Here is a 25213-nt window from a genome sequence, read left to right on the forward strand (position 1 = left end):
ACTGCCACCTACCACACCATACAGCAATCTTTTCTAAATCGCTTTGCTACTGATACTGGTCTTCGGATGACCTTACTAGTCGGTAAATTATAGCATCATCTGCGAACAACCTAAGAGAACTGCTCAGATTGTCACCCAGGTCATTTACGTAGATCACTAACAGCTGAGGTCCCAGGACGCTTCCCTGGGGAACACCTGATATCACTTCAGTTTTACTCGACGATTTGCCGTCTATTACTACGAACTGCGACTTTCCTGACCGGAAATCACGAATCCAGTCGCACAACTGAGACGATACCCCATAGGCCGCAGCTTGATTAGCTACCTGACAGCTAGACATTCATCACATCTAATCATCATTAAAGTTTAGGTCACACTCATTGCATACTCTTCAAGAGCGACTTCCTGCTTTCATAATGGTGTAACTACGCTTTCAGTTGCTATTGTCATACACCTAATGTAGTACCATAACATGGGGAAACGCTTACCGCTGGGTGAAGGGTCAAAGTATAATAAACATTTTGCTTATGTATGTTGCGAATTGACCCTTCACTCCACAACTGGAGCAAGAGTGAAACTTAATCTGTTGTACTTACCTATTTCTAGACAGACAAATAAAACTTTGCAAATTCTTGGTGTAATCGGGATGAACTTCACTGTCTTTTCTCGACTGGTTGTCTTATAAAAAAACATTCGCTGTGCGGTAAGAACGTTACCTAATGAACGGAGCAACAATAAGACACAGTGCTTGCAGCAACAACTGTCTGTAACTGTCTAGTATGGAGTAAGAAAATAATTGATGCTAATGTCTGTATCTTAACTTATGAGTTTTTGACGTAGGTCGCAGTGCTGTTTTTTGTATCTTACCACTGAGATCGTCAGAGATGACATTGTAAAAATGCCGCATGTGTGAAAATCTGTAAGAGCAATAGCCTGTATATTACAGAACTGTGTCTCACAGAAATGTGAATGGAAAACAAGCACTAGTAAGGCAAGTTGAGTGTATAAAATTCTTAAACAAACGCCCATAATCAGGATTCATGGTTTTTATCGTATAACACAAGGTGGTCAGCCAGATTTTAGTACTCAAAACGAAGTGTTTATGTTTCTTCGTAATATCATAAAGCAAATTTGTGATCACTTTCTTGTGCTTAATATTTCTTTGTATGTTACTCTGAATTTAGTATGGTTTTTTTTTTTTTTTTTTTTTTTTTTTTTTTTTTTTTTTTTTTTTTACCGCGTTGATAAAGCTTCTGAACAACCACACAATGATAAACAATCCGCAATCGTCACATAATGGGTCACTCGGTTCTTTTGTAAATCTTACGATCTCTTAGAGCAATAGGTAATAAACACAAAAAATTATATTACTACAACTCAGCATTCATGCTCTGAAAGAAAAAACAGTACATTAATTTTTTTAGGTTTTAGAGATATTTAATTTTAAAGTCCAAAATCAGTCAAAATCACGCCTGTTGACGGTACATTCACTTGTATAAGTAACAGCCATTGACGACATATTACACTTACGGTATTATCTTGTACCAGTTTACGTAAAAAATAGTCACTCTATGGTGAACTTGAATTTAATCGACAAAATTTCTTATATTTTTCGGGGAAATTTTCTGAATATTTTGTACAAAAGAACTGCAGTTCGCAGTGGCTAATTAAAAAGAAATTTCATTTAGATTTCTTACATCCTCATTTATCCTTGTACCTGCGCTGCAGTGAGAAAATCAAAACAGCAGAGAACAGTTTGACGGTATTCCGGTCTGCCCTGCGTCTCTCCGATTTCAAACAAACTTGTTCCATTCACTCAAGGTATATGCTGTTGACGACAGTAACGCCCGCTTTAGACTTCGCCTCAGGCTTTCATTAGGTACCGTTCGGCCTGTCTCTGGCTTTTTCTTCTAGGAGTGTAAGTTAACAGTGGTGGTACACAGGAGTATGGACAGGTTTATTGATGAAGAGCTGGCCGGTATACACCCCTTGCTTGGATTCAATGAAAGGAATGGAAAACAGAAACATCGACGATATGCAGAACTGTTCCTGCAGCGACTGCGACCACAGCAGTCTTTCGTATATACACTATGTGATCAAAAGCATCCGGACACCTCAAAAAATCTTCGTTTTTCATATTATGTGCAGTGCGCTGTCACCTACTGCCAGGTACTCCGTATCAGCGACTTCAGTAGTCATTAGACATCGTGAGAGACCAAAAGGAGGCGCTCCGCGGAACTCACGGACTTTGAACGTGGTCAGGTGATTGCGTGTCACTTGTGTCATACGTCTGTACGCAAGATTTCCACACTCCTAAGCATCCCTAATTCCACTGGGGGAGAATGTACACCACAAAAGCGTACATGCCGACCTCGTCTGTTGACTGACAGACACCGGTGACCGTTTGAGAGGGTCGTAATGTATAATACGCAGACATCTACACAGACCATCACACAGTATTTCCAAACTGCATCAGGATCCACTGCAAGTACTACGAAAGTTAGACGAAAGGTGAGAAAACTTGGATTTCGTGGTCGAGCGGCTGCTCATAAGCCACATATCACGCCGGTAAATGCCAAACGTCGCCTCGCTTGATGTAAGGAGCGTAAACATTAGACGATTGAACAGTGGAAAAACGTTGTGTACCGTGACGAATCACGGTACACAATGTGGCGATCCGATGGCAGAGTGAGGACATGGTGAATACCCGGTGAACGTCATCTGCCAGTGTGTGCAGTGCCAACAGTAAAATTCGGAGGCTGTGCTGTTATGGTGAGGTCGTGTTTTTCATGGAGGGGGCTTGCATCCATTGCTGTCTTGCGTGGTACTATCACAGCAAAGGCCAACATATATGTTTTAAGCACCTTCTTGCTTCCAACTGTTGAAGAACAATTCGGGGATGGCGATTGCATCTTTCAACACGATCGAGCGCCTGTTCATAATGAATGGCCTGTGGCGGAGTGGTTACACGACAATAACACCCCTGCAATGGACTCGCCTGCACAAAGTACTGACCTCAATCCTATAGAACACCTCTGGGATAGTTTGGAACGCCGACTTTATGCCAAGCCTCACCGACCGACATCGGAGACCGGAGAGCAATCACAGCAAGAGCGAAGCTCCTCAGAGCTGAAATCCGCAATATCGTTATACAGTCTCCCAATTGGATGCTGTGTTACAACTTTTCTCTCTTCAGAAAAACCGGTTTAGCCACCAGTCAGTCTATGAACCTTCGCAAGTTTAAACAAAATGGTAACAATAGGGTGCAGACTCCTATTCCGAAATATCTTGCATGTCTGATCAATGTGTAATCGCAACCTTTGTTTCATTGGGAAAATGATGCCTTGGCTCCCACTCTGTCTTTTGTTCCAGGCTCTGACCAATCATAGTGTCTCTCACTCTGTACGACGGATGATTCAGCAATCTCCGTGTTCTGGCGAACAAATGCCCGGAAGCACTCCTTCAAAAGACAGGCTAAAATTCTGAAACTTTACCGCTCCCACAGACCTTGTGAGGTTATATTTTGACTCGACTATCCGCAGTCTGCTCTGTTGCGACTAGCGTCCGACTATGGCCAGCAGGCGCTACGGGGGACTATTTGTATGAATATGATGTACGTAAAGAAACTCACATGCCCAGTGCTGTTTTCAGCGACTTTTTTTATGCCGTACTGCCTCGGCTATCTGTGTGGACTCGGCCAAATGCCAGTCCATTTCCTGTTTAATTCCTCAGCCGACAAATCTTTTCCATATGTTTACTGAACAATTAGTAAATATGATTTTGTAATTTAAAACACCAATGAATTAACGACCACAGAGTGAAGCCACAACATGAAAGTTTATAACAGCCATCTGAAGATGGATTCCATAACAATCCAAAACCTGTAATGGTTAAATTTAAATAAACTTTTCATACCACACTTGTGTATGAGTTATAATCCTCAAAAATTTGCTACAATCACTTTTCTCAATACATTGGGTATAATACGGAGCCGTTTCTAAGGAATCTATATTCAAATCTACATCCACACATATACGCCAAAATCCCGTCTATAGCGCCAGGTGGACGTTGTCCACATTTTGGACAAGTACTATCGATATTTCATTCGCATATTGAGCGACCAAAAGTTCAATGTCTGTGCGTCATTGTGCATACCGTACCTCTCCTGCCTTATTATCACGACCTATACGCGATGTATCTCAGGGAGCCCTGCAAGTTTCCTCGAACACCGGTTCTCTCAACTAACCCAACGCAGTTTGTGAGAATGAAGTCACTTTGCAACCAAAGATTCACATTTCAGTTACAAAAGTATCACTGTTACGGTTTCGTGCAGCCTGTACCGATATATTAGGACTCCAGCGGCGCGTCTTTGAATCAGTTCAATGTTGCTGTCATGCCCACTTGACAACGACTTCAAAACACGTATGTTGTAGACTCTGAAATTGTTTCGAACTAGCATCTTCTATACGATTTCCATTACAAAATGTAATATGCATTTACGGAAGAGTTACAAATAATCAAAGTTTTCCATTCGCCTTCGCTGATAGTGATCTTAAGTGATCGTCACATTTCGTACCGTTTCTTGAGTACTACTACAATGGTACTTGCTGAAGAGTTTCACCAGTCTGTTGCAATCATGCTATTATCGCATTCTTTTTCTTCGCTATAGTTGTTATCCTAATTTTATCTACACAGACAGAGAGCTGCCTTTAACTACACCATAAGGAAAACGCCAAATCTTGTGTGCGTTAAAACGTCATGTTAAGTAGAAAAACTGAAAAGATACATTTTAGTGCCACTATCAGATTTTCAGCTTTGTCTTCAAAATCTTGTGGGCCTTTCTTGTTACCACAAAGATCTTCTATATAGGTCTTCCTGACTGAAAAACTTTCTTGCATGTATGCTAGTTCAACTGCAGTTACCGTACAGTTATCTGCCTCTACATTTACATACCCATACATACTTCGCAAGCCACTATACGATTTATTGCGGACGATGTCCTTCACTACTGCTGATTAACCCCTTCCCTGTTCCACTCGCAAAAGGAGCGAGATAAAAACGACTGTCTACAGGGTGGTCAGGTTGTGCTGAAAAATAACTGCTAAGAAAACGATTCGATACGTCTCGCCGTTTGAGAGTTAATTGGCTCTAAAGTTAGCCCATCAGGTCTGGTGCGCGGTCCGACAGATACAATTAGTGTCGTTCCGAAAGCGTAGCCGACAGCGCACGATACTTGCTGAGGTTTTGGCTCCGGTTTGATCCTTACTACCGTCCCATGTCCAGTTTTTGGATCGCTGTCGTATTCTTTTTTAAGAAACCAAACGAAGCGCTCGTCTGGCTACACCGTCTCTGGCAGGCCGCTTGATTTGGCGCGCACAACGGCCTCATTGGGTAGCTTTGATGGTAATTAACTTGGAAACGGCGCAACGGATCGAATTGTTTCGTAATAATTATATCTCAGCACAAGCTATCCTGCAACGCTCTTGTATAGTTCTCAGAGTGCTTCTGACCACCCTGTACATACTTCAGCATGAAAACTGATTCCCTTTGTCTTCGAGTTACTTAGAGATGTGTTTCGGTGCCAGTAGGATCGTTCTGTAATCTCCAATAAATGCACGTTTTATTAACATTTTCATTAGTGTTTCCCCGGAAAGAACGTCTTCTTGCCTCTAAAAATTCCCATTTGAGCCCACCTAACATTTCCGTTGCACTTGCGTGGTGATTGAACCTGCTGGTAACAAACTTAGCTGCACGCCTGTGAACTTATTTGATGCCTTCCCATAATACGACATCGCGGGCGTCGGGTATCCTAAACACGCAATCAGTGCTCAGGAAGGACTCACACAAATTTTCTGCACGTAGTCTCCTTTCGTACATGAGATAAACTGTCCTAAAATTGTTCCAGTAAACCGAAGACGACTATACGCCTTCCCTAGTACCGTCCTTACGTGCTCGTTCCATTTCATGTTACCTTGCAACCATACGCCTAGACATTTAATCGACGTGGCTGTATCAAGCAGTACACGAATATTTCCGACCATTAGAGAATTGTTTTCCTGGCCATTTGCATTAATTTATATCTTCCTTCATTTTCAGCAAGCTGCTGTTCATCACATCAAATATAAGTTCTGTCCAAGGAAATGTTTATCCTCCTACAGTCACTTAAAGAGCTACATCTACATCTACATCTACATCTACATGGATACCCGGCAATCCATCTTACGGCGCGTGGCAGAGGAACCCTGCACCATTACTAACCACTTCCTTTCTTGTTACACTAACAAACAGAAAGAGGGAAAAGCCTCCGAATAGCCCCTAATTTCTCGAATCTTATGTTCGTGGTCCTTATGCGCAATTTATATTGATGGGCAGCACAATCGTTCGGCAGTCAGCTTCAAATACAGATTCCCTACTCTTTCTCAATAGTGTTACTAGGAAAGAACGTCGTCTTCCGTAGAAGGATTCCCATTTGAGTTCCCGAAGCATCTCTGTAACGGTTACGTTGTGTTGTTCGAAGCTATCGGTAACAAATCTAGCACCATGACTCTGAAGTGCTTCAGTATCTTCGTTTCATCCGACTCAGTACTGATACCAAACACTCAAGCAGTACTCAAGAACAGATCCCGCTAGTGTCCAATTTGCTGTCTCCTTTACCGATGAACATTCCTAGTATTCTCCAAATAAACCGAAGTCGACCATTCGCTTTTCCTACTACAGTCCGCACATTCTCGTTCCATTGCATATCTCTAAATGCTGTATCGGAACATTACGTGTTTGTTTTTCCTACTCATCCGCATTAACTTATATTTTTATGCATTTAGAACTAGCTGCCATTCATCACACTAACTAGAAGTTTTGTCTAAGTCGTCTAGTATCCTCCTAAACCCAGTCAACGACGACACCGTACAGTACATCACAGCATCATCAGCGAACAACCGTAGATTGCAGCTCATCCTGTCCGCCAAATAATTTATGTATACTACTGGCCATTAAAATTGCTACATCAAGAAGAAAAATGGCTCTCAACACAATGGGACTTAACTTCTGAGGTCATCAGTTCCCCAGAAATTGGAGCTACTTAAACCTAACTAACCTAAGGACATCACACACATCCATGCCAGAGGCAGGATTCGAACCTGCGACCGTAGCGGTCGCGCGGTTTCAAACTATAGCGCCTAGAACCGCTCGGCCACCCCGGCCGGCGCCAAGAAGAAATGCAGATGATAAACGCGTATTCATCGGACAAATATAATATACTAGAACTGACATGTGATTACATTTTCACACAGTTTGGGTGCATAGAGCCCGACAAATCAGCATCCAGAACAACCACCTCTGGCTGTAATAACGGCCTTGATACGCCTGGGCATTGAGTCAAACTGAGCTTGGATGGCGTGTACAGGTACAGCTGCCCATGCAGCTTCAACACGATATTACAGTTAATCAAGAGTAATGACTGACGTATTGTGACGAGCCAGTTGCTCGGCCACCGTTGACCAGACGTTTTCAATTGGTGAGAGATCTGGAGAAGGTTCTGGCCAGGGCAGCAGTCGAACATTTTCTGCATTCAGAAAGGCCCGTACAGGACCTGCAACATGCGGTCGTGCATTAACTTGCTAAAATGTAGGGTCTCGCTGGGATCGAATGAAGGGTAGAGCCACGGGTCGTAACACATCTGAAATGTGACGTCCACGGTTCAAAGTGCCGTCATTGTGAACAAGAGGTGGCCGAGACGTGTAAGCAATGGCAACCCATACCATACCGCCTGGTGATACGCCAGTATGGTGATGACGAATACAAGCTTCCAATGTGCGTTCACGACGATGTCGCCAAACACGGATGCGGCCGTCATGATGCTGAAAACAGATCCTGGATTCATCTGAAAATATGACGTTTTGCCATTCGTGCACCCAGGTTCGTCGTTGAGTACACTATCGCAGGCGCTTCTGTCTCTGATGCAGCGTCAAGGGTAACTGCAGCCATGGTCTCCGAGCTGATATTCCATGCTGCTGCAAACGTCGTCGAACTGTTCGTGCAAATAGTTCTTGTCTTGCAAACGTCCCAATCCGTTGACTGAGGGATCGAGACGTGGCTGCACGATCCGTTACAGCCATGTGAATAAGATGCCTGTCATCTCGACTGCTAGTCATACGAGGCCGTTGAGATCCAGCACGGAGGTCCGTATTACCCTTCTGAACCCACCGATTCCATATTCTGCTAACAGTCGTTCGATCTCGACCAACGCGAGCAGCAATGTTGTGATACGATAAACCGCATTCGCGACAGGCTACAATCCGACCTTTATCAAAGTCGGAAACGTGATGGTACACATTTCTCCTCCTTACACGGGGCATCACAACAACGTTTCACCAGGCAACGTCGGTCAAGTGCTTTTTGTGTATGAGAAATCGGTTGGAAACTTTCGTCATGTCAGCACATTGTAGGTGTAACCACCGGCGGCAACCTTGTGTGAATGCTCTGAAAAGTTAATCATTTGCACAACATAGCATCGTCTTCCAGTGGGTTACATTTTGCGTCTGAAGCACATCATCTTCGTGGTGTAGCAATTTTAATTCCCAGTAGTGTATATAGAGGATAATAGCAGTCGTACAACACATTTCTGGGCCAGCACTTACGATACCTTTGTCTCTATCCCTTACAAACAGTCGTCGATTGCTTCTTAGCCTATGATCCCCATCGGCGATAAAATTCCCGTTGGCAACAGTAGTTCTTCAATCCCATCTAATATCTGCCCCATACACTGCAATCAGGTATTTAGTTTACTAAACGACGCTGTACCGTCGTTAAGAGGTGTTCTATAGAAACGCAAATGGAGCTGTTCATGGCGACAGTGATGCTTAAAGGAGTGCAGGAAGCGAAACTGCACGGCCAAGCCCGCCGGACAGAGCGACAAGAACGAACAAAGTTAACTACGCAGAGTGAGTGAGGGGGGCGGACTGGGGGAGAGGAGCAGGTCGAAAAAGCGAATGGCCCGTGGCGCGGCCCACGCCGCCCCCGCGCTGTCTGCCTCTTCCGCTTAAGTAGGTGGCTGGCTATGGGGAAGGGGGGAGGGGGGCAGGGGTGGCGGGAAGAGCCACGGCTCGACAGCGGTACAGAATTTATGTGGGAACCATATTTCTCGCGAAGTTGTTCGTGCTGGCCGGAGAAATACGGAGGCGGCGGGAGCGGCCCTTCCTAAATCTGGCGCCGGGCCCGCTGGAACTCGCCTAACTGCGCTAACGTATCGCACCGCCTCCGTCCCCTCCTCCGCCGTGACGCCGTCGAAACAGCGGAACGAGATCGCCGCTGCGGAACACCTTGCCTCTCAGAAGCTGGGCCACAGCTCGGCATCCGCACACGAACACCCCTCTACCGCTGCCACCGGCAGGCGTGCGCCGTTCTCCTCAACACTTAACCACCGCTACGGCTGTGTCTCTGGACGTGTGCCATTTATTTCTCGTAAGCTGCCGTTCCCTGCTACTTGCAAAATAGAAAGAGAGAGAGGCATATGTCTATTCTTAAAAGGCTGTCCCGACTGATTGACTCCCTCACAAAATCATCATTCCCCAGACCAAATTACATCTACATCTACATGGATACTCTGCAAATCACATTTAAGTGCCTGGCAGAGGGTTCATCGAACCAGCTTCACAATTCTGTGTTATTTCAATCTCGTATAGCGCGCGGAAAGAATGAGCACCTATATGTTTCCGTATGAGCTCTGATTTCCCCTATTTTATCGTGGTGATCGTTCCGCCCTATGTAAGTTCGGTGTCAACTAAATATTTTCGCATTCGGAGGAGGAAGTTGGTGATTGGAATTTCGTGAGAAGATTCCGTCGCAACGAAAAAGGCCTTTCTTTTAATGATTTCCAGCCCAAATCCTGTTTCATTTCTGTGACACTCTCTCCCATATTTCACGATAATACAAAACGTGCTGCCTTTCTTTGAACTTTTTCGATGTACTCTGTCAGTCATACTTGGTAAGGATACCACGCCGCGCAGCAGTATTCTAAAAGAGGACGGACAAGCAGTCTCCTCAGTAGGTCTGTTACATTTTCTAAGTGCCCTGGCAATAAAACGCAACCTTTGATTAGCCTTCCCCACAACATTTTCTATGTGTTCTTTCCGATTTAAGTTGTTCGTAATTGTAATACCTAGGTATTTAGTTGAATTTACGGCTTTTTGATTATGCTGATTTATCGTGTAACCGAAGTTTCCTTTTAGTACTCATGTGAATGACCTCACACTTTTCGTTATTTACGGTCAACTGCCACTTTTCGCACCATTCAAATATATTTTCTAAATCGTTTTGCAGTTTCTTTTGATCTTCTGATGACTTTATTAGTCGATAGACGACAGCATCATTGGCAAACAACCGAAGACGGCTGCTCAGATTGTCTCCGAAATCGTTTATATAGATAAGGAACAGCAAAGTGCCTATAACACTACCTTGGGGAACGCCAGAAATCACTTCTATTTTCTCGATGCCTTTCCGTCAATTACTACGAACTGTGACCTCTCTGACAGGAAATCGCAAATCCAGTCAGAAAACTTAGACGATATTCCATAAGCGCGCAATTTTACTACGGGCCGCTTGTGTGGTACAGTGTCAAAAGCCTTCCGGAAATCCAGGAATACGGAATCGATCTGAAATCCCTTGTCAATAGCACACATCACTTCATGTGAATAAAAAGCTAGTTGTGTTTCACAGGAACGATGTTTTCTAAACCAATGTTGACTGTGTCAGTAGACCGTTTCCTTCGAGGTAATTCATAATGTTTTAACACAATATATGTTCCGAAATCCTTCTGCATATCGACGTTAACGATATGGTCCTGTAATTTAGTGGATCACCAACTACTTTCCTTGAACATTGGTGTGACCTGTACAAATTTCCAGTCTACTAAGAAAAGAAACTTGAAATTTCCAGAGAGTGTTGACCGTACACTGTAGGCGTCGTTTATGAAATGATTTGTAAAAATTCCACGTCTAGGGGGATGAAATAAGAGATGAAAGATTTTTTTGAAAATACAAGTTGTATAAAAAATAATCACCCGATTTGGAGCGTCTATAATTTTTAAACTAATAAATGTATACAATGAATTTTGTTTTTTGATGAACAGAGAACTCAAAACTTTTTTTTTCATACCTGTTCATAGGTGTTCATATGCTCCCCTTGAGATGCACGGCATATGCCAATGCGGTATTGACATTGTTCCCACACTGCAGCGAGCATGTCTTAAGTTAGAGCTTCCACAGCTGCTGTTACGCGATGTCTCAGTTCACTCATAGTTGTTGGTAACGGAGGTACATCAACAGAGTTTTTTATAGACCAACGCAAGAAATAATCACATATAGTCAGGTCCGGTGACCTTGGAGGCCAGTAATGTAAGGCCGAATCATTTGGTCCAGTGCGACCGATCAGTAATCCTTTGATATAAATATTCCCCCATTTTGTATCCCGCCTGGGAGGCGGCGCGTGGCTAAGGAATAGGAGCAGGAAAAGGTACTAATCTCCCGGTACTGCAGATACGGTTAAGGCATAACATATGCAAACATATTACGTAACTTGCAAGGTGGTGCAAAGTTGAAGCGAAGTGTCCTGGCTGGCTGCACCTGATGAAATGGGCTGAAGCAATCGCGGAGCTCGTAGACCTCGACAGCGCCGACTAGAGAGTGCTGTCGTCGGTGTCTCTCGTAGTGCCAACCTAGCAGAGTGGAAATACGTTGTGGAATCGTAGCTATCAATACCACGCCCCACTCCCAGATGCCAGTGTGGCGGTGCCTCATCTGTTGCTAAATGAAGTCTTTCGAATTAGTCTCCAACTGTGGGCAACGGAAGTTATTAAGCATATCGAGATATCTGCTTCCTGTAACAGTGTTCTCGCCAAAGAAAACTGCACAAAACACGTTAAAGTTTGGAGAGTCTTTCTTATATTGTACAACTTCATGTGGTTATTCCGTGCCCATATTCTCACATTATGAGAGTTCACCTTTCCATTTAAATGCAATGTTGTCTCATCACTGAACACTAAGCGTGGAAGAAAACGGTCATCCCCCATCTTGCAAGAACGAAATTACAGAACTCCACAAATTGTTCTTTGTCACCTTCATGAACAGTCTGCAGTAGCTGAACTTTGTATGGCTTCATGCGTAAACGTCGACGCAACACGCGACAGACGGATATCGGGGGTATGTTGAGCTGTCGAGCTGCACGGCGAATGGATTTCTGCGGACTCCTTGTGAAACTGTGGCGGATGCGTTAGACCAGTCTGTGTCAGACACTAGGGGACTGCCCGGAGATTTCGGAGATTTGCCTTTACACAACCATACCATCGTGCTGTAGGAGGATTCGCACCAAAACTAGTACGAAAGTCAAGCTGAACAGTTATTACTAGCCCGCACTGCGCAAAACGTAGAACACAAAACGCTTTCTGTTGTACCGACACCATTTTTGGCTCAAATGGCTCTGAGCACTATGGGACTCAACTGCTGAGGTCATTAGTCCCCTAGAACTTAGAACTAGTTAAACCTAACTAACCTAAGGACATCACAAACATCCATGCCCGAGGCAGGATTCGAACCTGCGACCGTAGCGGTCTTGCGGTTCCAGACTGCAGCGCCTTTAACCGCACGGCCACTTCGGCCGGCACGACACCATTTTTACTCGAGCTGAAGTGGACAGCTGCTACCGAGCGGTAACCATGTAAAACTCGAGGTTTGCTCTTTCCAACAGTACGTTGTTCACGTTCATGTCTCAAATAACATAATAGTTACGATTTTTTTTTAAAAATCGGATCATTTTTTTATACACCCTTTTTTGTCGCTCTTAAGGCAATTTTTAAGCCAGGCCTACAAAAACTGGTGTTAGGTTTCTCGAGCAGAAATAAAGAAGTACGTATTTCAACATTTTTGTAGTTCAAGCCACAATCGGCGTGAAATAGAGGATTATCGGTCTTTCGAAGATAAATCATTATAAGAGAACTGCTAAAGTATTTTTAAAGCTACTTTTCGGTTAAAAATAAAAGATGCGCGGTTCACTGGTTCTCGAAATTCAACCTCTAATGGGTGAAATAGGTGATGAGACGTTTTGTGAAAATATTTCATTATGACAGCATCATTAAAGATAAATGTATAAACATTTGAATTTCGCTTCTCGGAAAGAGAAAAAATACGTGTCTCACTATTTTTTGAAATTCAACACCTATGGTAGTGAAATAGAGGGTGGAATTGTTATGGAAATACTTTATTATGCGGGCATTTTTGTAGCTAAATGTACGAGAAATTGTGTTTCGCTTCTTTGTTAGAAATAAACAAATACGGACTTCACTGTTTTTGGAAATTCAACTGGTAATGGGAAGAAATAGAGGGTGAAATGTATATGAAAATAATTCATCGTAGAAGCATTTTCGGAGCTAAATCATAACAAACTGGAAATTGGCTTCTAGGTTAGAAATGAAAAAAATGCAGTTTTGACGGTTTTTTGAAACTGAACCTCTAAGGAAATTAAATGGCCAAACTGATTCACCGACTCATCGTTGCCCAGTCCAAACTGCTAAGGACAGAAATTTGAAATTTGGGGAGGGAGTAGATCGTTTACTATAGACAACGTGTGAGAAGGGGTGGTTCGAAATTTCACTCCTAAGAGGGTGAAAGTCCTTTTAAAATTATGTCGCTACTAAGGTACTTTTCAAGCGGGAACTACCAAATTGGTATTTGCTTTGTGGGTCAGAAATTAAAAAAAAAATGATGAAGTGATTTTTCGAAATTCCACAACCAAGGCGGTAAAACAGTGAGTGAAAGTTTTTTCTAAAATGAATCCTTATTTAAGAACACCTCAGGCATTTTAAAGCTACACCTATGAAAACTGTTATTTGACTTTTCGATTAGAAATAAAAGAAATACGTCTTTCAGTATTGCTAGAAATTCACCCGATAAAGGAATGAAATAGTGAATGAAAAGTATAATGCAATTATTTCATTATGAAAGCAGTTTCAAAGATAAATGTATGACAATTCTTTTGGCTTCTCTATTACAATAAAAAAAATGCGTGTTTCACTGTTTCTGGAAATTCAACGTTTAAGTGGGTGAAATAGGGATGAACATTTTTAAGCAAGTGTTTCGTTATATTAAAATATTTTTAATGCTAAATCTAAGAAAGCTGATATTTCGATTAGGTATATCTTAGCGCATGAAAGTTTACATTAAAATATTACCACAAGAACGTAAAACGCATGATAAATAAAAACCTATGACTCCAGCTGCTGTAATCGCAATTTGGCCAGGAGTATATTAGGAAAAGAGCAAGCTTCTATGGTTTTAATCAGCGTGAAACGTTTACAATGCTTTACAGTTTGTGAACAACATAAAAATTAGATTAAAAAAATGTAAAACAGTATGTGCAGACGATAGTGGAGGAGGAGGAGGAGATTAATGTTCAGCTTGCTGTCGACAACGAGGTCATTAGAGAGGAAGCACAAGCTCGGATTAGAGAAGGATTGGGAAGAAAAGCGGCCTTGCCCTTTCGGAAGAACTATCCTCTAGTTTACCTTAAACGATTTAGGGAAATCATTGAAAACCCAGATCGCGATGCCCGGACGTGAGTTTGAACTGTCGTTCTTCGGAATGCGAGTCCTATGTTCAGACCACTATGCCACCTCGCGCAGTCACAGACCATCACGAGGACGCTAAGCTACTTTATTTCTATACAGGGTGGTTATAATTAAATTTTCGCTACATGAGGCAATGTAGATGCAAAACTATTTATCGTATGAGTACCCAACATCACAGGAATGATGTTCAGACTGTGCGCCGCAGAATTTGCGTTGTTAGTAGTGGTAGTGGTAGTGCCATGGCTTTTGTTAGGCCTCGGTATCGGTATGGCGACGTTGGGTTGAGACCTAAGCATCAGATTGCATTACAGCTGCAGATAGACAACATGGGTCTGGACACGGTGAGAAGGGCTTTACTCTTAAACCCGTTTTATCAAATAACAATTCTGCTGCGGCTTCTCACAAGTATCGACGCATTAAAGTACAATAACGCCACCTACACATTCCAGAAGACTTTGGTCTTGCGTTTCTTCCAATGACTGAAGCTGATGACGTATGGCCTTGAAAATTTTTGCAGAGTGATGAGGCACACTTAAAACACACTGGGGTAGCGACCATCCACAGTTTTCGCGTTTTAAGATCGTCACCGCCAACGAGCGTTCTTGAAGTTTCCTTGCTTAGTGAATGCGTCACCGTGTTTCGCGGTTTCATAGTGCAGATAATGATTGGTCCAGTTTGCTTTGAGGAATTCGGGCCCAAAGACCAAGGACGTGCAGCGTGAGCGGCAAACTTTACCGTGATCCGTTTCGCCAGCATGTGGTCCTCTGCAGGAGAGAGGTACTTCAGCCGTTTTGATGTACGCCGTAGCTACATCTGACATTGCTTGTGGGGTTACTCGGTTACTTCGTAACACATTTGGAGCAAAATCGATTCATTGCCAGATCATTCCAAACTGCATTTCCACCAAGATAATCAGCTTTGAACCCGTTTGATTCCTGTCTGTGGGTTTATCTGAAGGACAGGTTTTATCAACGGGACAGTAACACCTGTTTAAAACTAGCATAGAGAGGTGGGGTAACCGTCATTTCACCTCAGGTGTATCGGACAGTTGCAGAGCAGCCTCAATTGCGGCTCCTCGCTGTCGTGGATGCAGATGTTCGTCAAAATGAGCAACGTTTGCAACCAGGCTGTTTACGTTTTTATACTGGTAACGCCACGTAGCTCTCTGTATGATAATCACTGACTGCTGTGTGCAGTCTGTGGCTGGTTGGCATTGTTGGAATACTCGCTATTGTAGTGTTAGGCAGTTGGATGTGAACAGCACATAGCGTTGTGCAGTAGGACGTTTTGAGAGGACGATCTGGACGTGTGTCCGCCAGAAGAAGGAAATTTGTAAAGATAGATGTCATTATATATATATATATATATATATATATATATATATATATATATATATATATATATATTAAGGTAAATAAATTCTTTGCTCTCTATCACAGTCTTTCATTTCCTAACTATGCTGCAATGGGGCTTCTAATCAAAAAGTAAGCATACACATCGCTAAATACAATGTACGATCACACTGATCGTAAACCTTTACTGCTTAGAACGTAAACCTGTAATGCCTCTCTTTCTTGGTCTCTCTAGGACATTTCTGTAACAAATCTAAGACGAACTCAGTGCAGTGCTCGTAAATCGTGAATCAACATCACAAATCAAAATACATTCCTATTTAATATTTAAACGAAAGGTCGGGAACCTACATTGCAATGGAACACCGTCGCAGTGAGACAAACAAGTTAGGAATACCGGGGTTGTATGTGTTCTCATAGATAATTGTAAGACAATAGTTTGGTACTGAGATTAGAATGTCAATATATGTTTAATAAGTCATTTATCTACTCAAAATCTCGACGTATAGCACATAAAAATGCTAGATAGTAACTTTCCAACAAGATGAACATATAGTTTCTAATGGAGACAAAAAAACGATGCAGTGCATTGAACACTAAGTCATCCAAACTACTGAAACATAAATCTCTCTAGAAGTTCATTTAATCAGCAATGTCCCGATAACACTGTTGGGAGGTACCTCATCTACGTGGAAGACTGCCTGGGGAACGTTATAAGCTTTCCTAAAATGTGCATCTCGTAAATGCAAAGTAAATGAGTCCAAGGCCCTTGGAATAATTCAGTTAATCAAGGAACTCAAGTTACTTAGCAGTCCTGCATATTGTGAGCTGCTTAGAAAATGGATAATGCTAACGTTAAATGCAACATTTACTCAAAATTCAGCGCCAGGCAGCACCGAATATGGATGTCCTCTTGACCACGAGTGCCCCTGGCGGCTTCCTCATCACACGTCCCCCATATTCTCCTCTAAATCTCACGCAGCGGAGGGCACCCGGCCTTTGCCACAGTGACCAGCGTGAAATTCGCTCTATTTACCTGCAGGGCAATCCTGCGGAAATTCCCATTCCTCTATTACAGAATGCATAAAAGCAATTGTTATTGGCTGCTAGCCTTATTCCAATCATTGGTCGAGGCCTTTGCGGCTAAACGTGGTGGCGGGCAAGACTCGTTCGACTCGATAACAAGTTTTGGACCAAAATGCAACGAATTTACTCGCGGTGGGCGAGCGGCGCAATTTCAGCGCGTTCTTAGATCAGCGTCCAGGGAGGTGAGATCTTAAAGCACAGTTATACTCCAGCGACTTTCAATGGCATAGCGGCAGCTGCCTTCGTAGGAGGGAACCGCATTCACCACCAAAGAGAGGGGCAGGGGCTTATCGCAATCGCTTTAGCGAACTGCAGTGGCCTTGGGAACCTCCTCCCTTCTCTAGAGCCTCTGTGGCTGACTTCCTGGGCTCAAGAGGGATCACTGGGTGAACGACTGGGCCAGCTCATCTCTTAACAAGGTAATTTGAAGCCTTCCTCTTGAGTTAGCAGCAAGCCCTGTACTCTCATCAGTAATAGCCAAGGTATGAGCAGAAAAGTAATCAAATATCGCTGGGTGCTATGTAACAGCCACGTCACAACATGAAACGGAAAATACCGTTGCAAGTGGCTGTGATGCATCCACTCCTAATAGCTAAAGTTTTCTAGCTCCACAGTTAAAAACTGACGGAAATAAGATTGCAACTGATTTGTACACAATTGCTGTAAATAAATAAGCTATATTACGGACAAAATAACAATCCATTTAAAAATCATAACTCGTTTGCTGTTACCTACCCCATGGATAGTAACTAGATGAAATATATTCACAGTCCGCAGGAGAAGTAATGTTTTTTTTTTCCATTTAGGGGGAGATGTGGTAAAGTGGTCATCGCATATTTTTTGACTGGAATCTGCTGCTGCCCTCCGGGAATTGGCAAGGTTAGTTCTAATACAAACCATCATTGTTGTCAGTGAGTTTCACAGAGGAAACTTGTTCAGTCATTTTTAATAAAAATTATCGTGGTTTTAAGGCATGTGATGTAAGATAATTTATTTATATTGCTCTAGTTACCTCGCTTTAAGATAGAGCAATACTTTTTTTACAATACTATTGTTTAAACAACATATTTTGGCTTCAAAAAGTAGTTCCTGGCTTGATAGTGTCATTCGTGAACTGCTAATTCAGACATGGGTGCAGTCAATAAAAGTGACCACATTACTGATCGGGTGAAGTGACAAACATGATTACCACTGTAAGAGCTATTTACTTGCATACACCACATACAATACTATAGATTTACTGTTAAATCCATTGTTAGTAAAGATTTTCATCCGTCGTTCTATCCGTTTGTAAGGATATTGAATTAATTAATTAATTAATTAAGGGTTCTAGGAAATAATAGAAATGCAGTAAGTGAAAAAACGTTATGTGAAGCTTATGAAGTGTATTCAACAAAAGACAATAACAAAAAATCCTTGATTATGTTTTTGAAACGGAAAACTTGTTTTATTGATTTGCAGTGAGCGATATGTGGGAATTAGCAATCCAGGTGTTAGACGAAAACAAAATACTGCGGCATTTTAGCAAACACTACTGAGGTCGCTGATACGGAGTACCTGGCAGTATGTGGCGGCACAATGCACCTAACATGAAAAACGTATGTTTTTGGCGGTGTACGGACACTTTTCATCACATAGTGTATGTCCGAATTGACCAGCTTCCCGTTAGATTGGGAAAAGAGGCCACTATGAAAGGCTTCAGAAAAATAATTATAGGTCGCATTAATTAAATAATCTACTTGTAAGTATTTAGTGTTACTCTGACTTCATAGACAATCCCTTAGGATGTATCGACACCGACCTGCCGCCATGACATCCTCCGCCCCTGGCGACATCGTATGATGTATGGAGGGGCGAGGGTTCAGCACGCCACTCTCCCAGGCGTAATGAGTTATAGTGTCCTGGAGGCATTAGTGCTCAGTCAGGTAGATCGCCAATTGGCATCACGTGGCTGAGGGCACCTCGTTCCAGTACTTTCACAGAAAAACCACGCAGTACCAGGAATCGATCCCGGTTACTCTAGATGGTAGTCAGTCGCGCTGTCCACTTAGCTACAGAGACCGACAAATTCAGTTTTCCTTAACGCGAGCACTTTACCCTACCTTCTTCATCTACATACAGGGCGGTTATAATTAAACTTTCCCTACTCTAGAGGGCCTTCTGGAAAACGAATGATTGTAAGAAAATGAAACGTCGTGAAGACATTTGTATGGAAATGCGGAAATTGTTGTTACTATTTTCTCACGCCTTCTGCATAATATTTTGTTACAATTTCACCTTTTTGTAACAGACAGCATTACGCAACATGTCCTTCCTTTTAGCGCATTGAGCTATGTTTGTTGCTGTATGAGGCTACAAGATGCAGGAGAACTGCGCATGGAGATTCAGTAGCGCAAATCGTTTTTGCTGCTGATTAATCTCCCGTTTTTCCGATCTTATACATTTGATCCGTTCGTAGTCCTCTCTGAATAAATATATACGATGCTATTTCTTCCTGTATGTTTGTCGATATCTTTTCATAATCCCCATGTCCTAATTAATTGCGATCCGTTATTGATCCTATTTCAGGCGTACGAGATAGATTGTAAGCCTTGTAGGTTATGAGCCTTATCCAGCAGCAGGTGTAGCGTCTATTTACGTTGCAGTCGGTTGCTAACTATCTGACAGAAACTAAACGTAAGCATACGAAAATTTCAAATGGAGCTATCAGTCACCATAATTGATTGTACAGGATAGAAGATAATCTCTACCTGCATCACAGTTTAAATGGCAATGAATTTTCATGGTACGATTGAGTGGTGTGTATTGTCTCCTAGGGAATTCATTGAGACTTTCTGTCTTCGAAGAAATCTCTAACAATGTTTGCTGATTACTTCCAATGTATGAGAATAAAGGGCTTTATTACAGTCAAGGAAAGTACTGCTACATTGTCACAGGACCAAATAACCAGGCAAATGAACAGGACGCCGCGGAACTATCGTGTGTCCTGCGCACCCTACAGACCCTGCGCTTCTCGGTTTTTATGGGTCACAGTAGAAGAGGAAGTGTACCGCAGTAAAACCACGTTACGTGCTCACACACCGGGATGATATTCAAGCAGGGTGAGTGTCGATGCTGAATGCCAACAATTTGAACATTCCATTTAGCCACTACTTGAGATATTTAATTTAATTAGGCAGTACACTTATAAGTACGAAAATAAATTTTCTCATTCAGTTCAGTGTGCATATAAATCTTCTGAATCCTCTTGTAAGTAACATAGAGAAAAGGCAAGCAGAATTGCGTTTCATTCGTGATCTCAGTTCGTTGTTAGTGGGCAACGTGGAGAACAATTTGGATTACAATTCTCCTAGTGGCATTGCTCTCTTACAGTTCTTCTCTTTAACGCTGCTTGAATAGAAAAGTTGCAAAATCTTTTGACAACTTAGAAAAGGCGTTTACTTCAAAGCATTTGGAAGTAAATATTATAACAGTCATTAGCATAGCGAAATTATTACCATTGACATTAATAGTTCCAAATAGAGTATTTGTTAGGAAAGCATTTTATATCAGATATACCTCTTAAGCAGAGTTTTCTTCCATTGTAGTGCCTATCTCGGATTTTAGTATATATTTCTGTCATCTTTGGTGATTAATGGGGGCTTATTTCAGTTATTTCTTATGGACTTGAATCCCCATTCTCTTAATCATCATAGCCATTATCATCACGTATATAATAAGAGGTATTAGGGAATATATCTCTACTAACAGCTTTCCATCTAGATATATCAGGCCGTCAATTAAGCAGTTAATTATAGGCAATTGGTGCTGTTGTGTTCCCCATTATTAGGTTACGGTTCGCACATCCACTTGCTTTCCTACTCCGGAGAAAGCAATCGCTAAGTGTTCTACTCTAGAGCAGGTCTGTTGGCATACCTGAATAATCTTCAGTCTGTTTTTATCTCAGTTATCATTTTAGTAATGCAGCACGATGAATATAACCTACTGCCAAGTATTCTCTGGTATTTTTCCGTTGTTGGACATTTAATCCGTTCAGGCCAGCTTCTGAGACAATATTTACGATGCCAACTATCCCAGTCGTATTTTCGATATTTTTCCATAACCTTGTCGGGCCCGGCACAAACTAAACACTTCTCTAACGCTTTCCTTGTCTGTTTATTAAAGTACGTAAGAAAGAGTTTAGAGACCCTCTGCATGTGGAGTGAATCGCGGAATGGTTTGCCAGTTAGGTGTTATTATCTCGATTTCACTATAACTATTGCTAATGTCTGCTTGACGTAAATGGAGAAAATTAATTTCTACTACGTATCTTATATGATAACATTACTTTATTTGCTAGCTGTTTTCCATATTCAATCAATTGGACAGCCATATCTGTATATGAATGGGGAATTATGTAACTCTGAAATCGAAAATATATTGTACATATGAACAACAAAAATGAAGGCATTTGATTGGAAGATGCAGCAGAAACCCAAGAATTGTTTTTGGTTTACAAAAAGAATTTTTAGACATGATCCAAAAGATCCACCGCCCTATCAAATGCAGAATGATAGATTTTATTCTATGTTCAGACATAACTGCCTACCTGTAAGAATAGTCTCCATCGAACAGCTGGAATTCAGAGTTCATCAAACATCCGAAAACTATGTTGTGCATGACATTAACATTTTAATTAATATACTCGCACTCTTGCACATGAAACCAGTAACAATGATCTACATCTATATCTACACGGACACTCTGCAAATCACATTTAAGTGCCTGGCAGAGGGTTTATCGAACCACGAACCATCTTCACAATTCTCTATTATTCCAATCTCTTATTGCGCGCGGAAAGAACGAGCACTTACATCTTTCTGTAGGAGCTCTGATTTCCCTTATTTTATCGTGGTGATCGTTTCCCCCTATGAAGGTCGGTGACAAGAAAATATTTTCGCATTCGGAGGAAAAAGTTGGTAATTGGAATCTCATGAAAAGATTACGTCGCAACGAAAAACGCCTTTCTTTTAATGATGTCCACCCGAAATCCTATATCATTTCAGTGACACTCTATCCTATTTCGCGACAATACAGAACGTGCTGACCTTCCTTGAACTTTTTCGATGTACTCCGTCAGTCTTATCTGGTAAGGATCCCACACCGCACAGCAGTATTCTAAAAGAGGACGGACAAGCGTAGTGTAGGCAGTTTCCTTAGTAGATCTGTTATATTTTCTAAGCGTCCTGCCAATAAAACGTAGTCCTTGGTCAGCCTTCCCCACAACATTTTCTATGTGTTCCTTCCAATTTGAGTAGTTCGTAATTATAATTCCAAAGTAATTACTTGAATTTACGGCCTTTAGATTTTACTCATTTATCGTGTAACCGAAGTTCAACGAATTCCATTGTAGCACTCGTGTGGATGCCCTCACACTTTTCGTTATTTAGGGTCAACTGCAATTTTCGCACCATCGTGATATCTTTTCAAAATCGTTTTGCAATTTGTTTTGATTTTCTGATGACTTTATTAGTCGATAAACGACAGCGTCATCGGCAAACAACCTAATACGGCTGCTCAGATTGTCTCCCTAATTGTTTATATAGATAAGGAACACTGGAGGGCGTGTAACACTACCTTGAAGAACGCCTGACAGGAAATCACAAATGCGGTCACATAACTAAGACGATATTCCATAATCACGCAATTTTACTACAAGCCTCCTGGAAATCGAGAAATACGAAATCGATCTGTAATCCCTTGTCAACAGCACTTAGCACTCATTGCGAATAAAGAGCTAGTTGTGTTTCACAAGAACGATGTTTTATAAACCCATGTTGACTGTGCGTCAATAAACTGTTTTCTTCGAGGTAATTCATGACGTTCGAACACAGTATGTGTTCCAAAATCCTGCCGCATAGCGACGTTGATGATATGAGACTGTAGTTAACTGGATTACTCCTACTATCTTTCTTGAAAATCGGTGTGACTTGTGCAACTTTCCAGTCTTTGAGTACAAATCTTTCACCGAGCGAACTGTTGTATATGGTTGTTAAGTATGGAGCTAATGCATCAGCATACTCTAAGAGGAACCTATTTGGTATACTGTCTGGAACAGAAGTTTTGTTTTTATTAAGTAATTTAAGTTGCTTCAGTTCTGCGTTACTCATGTTGGCAGCTGTCCTTGATTCGAATTCTGGAATAATTACTTTGTCTTCTTTTGTGCAGGCTGTGTTTGGTAACTCTGCTTTGGTAGCACTGTCTTCGAAGGTATCTGCATTGTTATCGCGCAGAGAAGGCATTGATTGGTTCTTGTCGCTAACATACTTCACAGATGACCAGAATCCCTTTCGATTTTCTGCCTGGTTTCGAGACAAAGTTTCGTTGTGAAAACTTATAAGAATCTCGCATCGAAGTATCGCTAAATTTCGAGCTCCTGTAAAGGATCGCCAATCTTGGCGATTTTGCCTCTGTTTACATTTGGCTTTTTTGTTTCGTGGTTTCTGCAACAGTGTTTTGATCCGTTTTGTGTACCAAGGAGGATCGGCTCCATCGTTTATTAATTTATTTGCTATAAATTTCTCAATTGCTGCTGATACTATTCCTTTGAATTCAAGCCACATCTGGTCTACGCTTATATTATTAATTTGGAAGGAATGGAGATTTCCTCTTAGGAAGGCGTCAAGTGAATTTTTATCTGCTATTTTGAATAGGTTATTTAGCGTTTATTTTTGGGTGATTTGGCGGTTACAATTCTCAATCTCTGTACGACAAGCCTTCATTCACTAATCCCTGTATCCGTTTTGATGCTCGTTATTAATTCAGGATTATTTGTTACTAAGAAGTCACTTCGAAGCAATGACCACACAAGTTAATGCAGCCCTTACTCCGAAAGCTCGATCAGAAAATGTTGTTGTCGCCTACCACCCCCCTTTGAAGTGACATGAATTTTACGTTAATTCTGGAGCAATGTGTAGCTTACGATACAGAAATCGCAGGGTGAAAGATCGGTAAGCGATGGAAAAGAAATATCAGAGCCAAGACTTATTTGAGCAACGGGTACATATTAAAGCGCACTGGGAATTACGCAGAAAGTCTAAATGCAGCTGAGGAGATAACCATGCAACAAGAGACACTAAATAAGCTGTGTACACTGAGGACAGCGGGAGCGGTGTTTGGTCTGGTTCGAAAACTTCGCCCACATTTCGTCTTAGAATATTTTGTCCCTTCATTTCAAGTGTTAATAGTTGAAACTTAGACTAGCTACTACTGTAAATTATGTTAACTGGTAGTGGAGACTATTGTACCTAGAGGATAGAGTGAACGATTTTGTATTGGTGCTTTAGTCTAGTGACTGATTTGAAAATCACATGTAGGAACGCGTGCTGGAGATCTTTTAAAGCGATTGCACACAATGTTGTATAGTTTTTATTGTTGTTAGACACGAGGTTATATTTTGAACAGTATTTGTAAATATTTCGCGTCTACACTTTTAAGTACAGTACAGTATATTAAAGTTACGTGAAATATGTAGTTAATTCTTCACTTGCACATTTTTATGGCAACTAAAATTTTACACATACTGAAAACTATTTATATAATATATGAATGGCTGTCGATCGCGTATCAATTTGTACCTTGAAACAGAACGAGGTCTTTTACCGTGAATAATGTGATATTTGTAGATTTTTCGGAATTTTTAGAAAGGCAAGATCCACGGACTCAGTTATAAGTGCTAGTCCAGACCGTACACATGAACAAAAACTGGCGTTCATCCAGGCTATGTTCCACAGAATTCTGAAACTGCAACTTACTAATAGTGATGAAGTTAAGGAGGTAAACATTTTGAAGCAAATAGCAACGGCCATTATTTATAGCGTTCAGGAAACTGAACGACAACATAATACCATGAAAACTCAAAGTAAATTATGTACATCGCTTCAGCGGTAACTGATACGTTAAAATGTTTTTTACTCGAAAACAGCTGTCTTATCGCCACTGATACACACCTCTGTCGCTCACCGCATCCCAAGTCCAACTTGTACCTGCCCTCATTCTTCTACGTTCTCATAGGCTTTTAAAGTGTTCGACAACAAGTAGACAAGCTAATGGACCCCGCTCACTACATGTCTGTACATAAATAATTATTTAATAAAATCAATCTAAGTTTAATAGGATGAGC

This window comes from Schistocerca americana, chromosome 7 (assembly GCF_021461395.2).
Source record: "Schistocerca americana isolate TAMUIC-IGC-003095 chromosome 7, iqSchAmer2.1, whole genome shotgun sequence".
NCBI classification, from domain to species: Eukaryota; Metazoa; Arthropoda; class Insecta; order Orthoptera; family Acrididae; genus Schistocerca; species Schistocerca americana.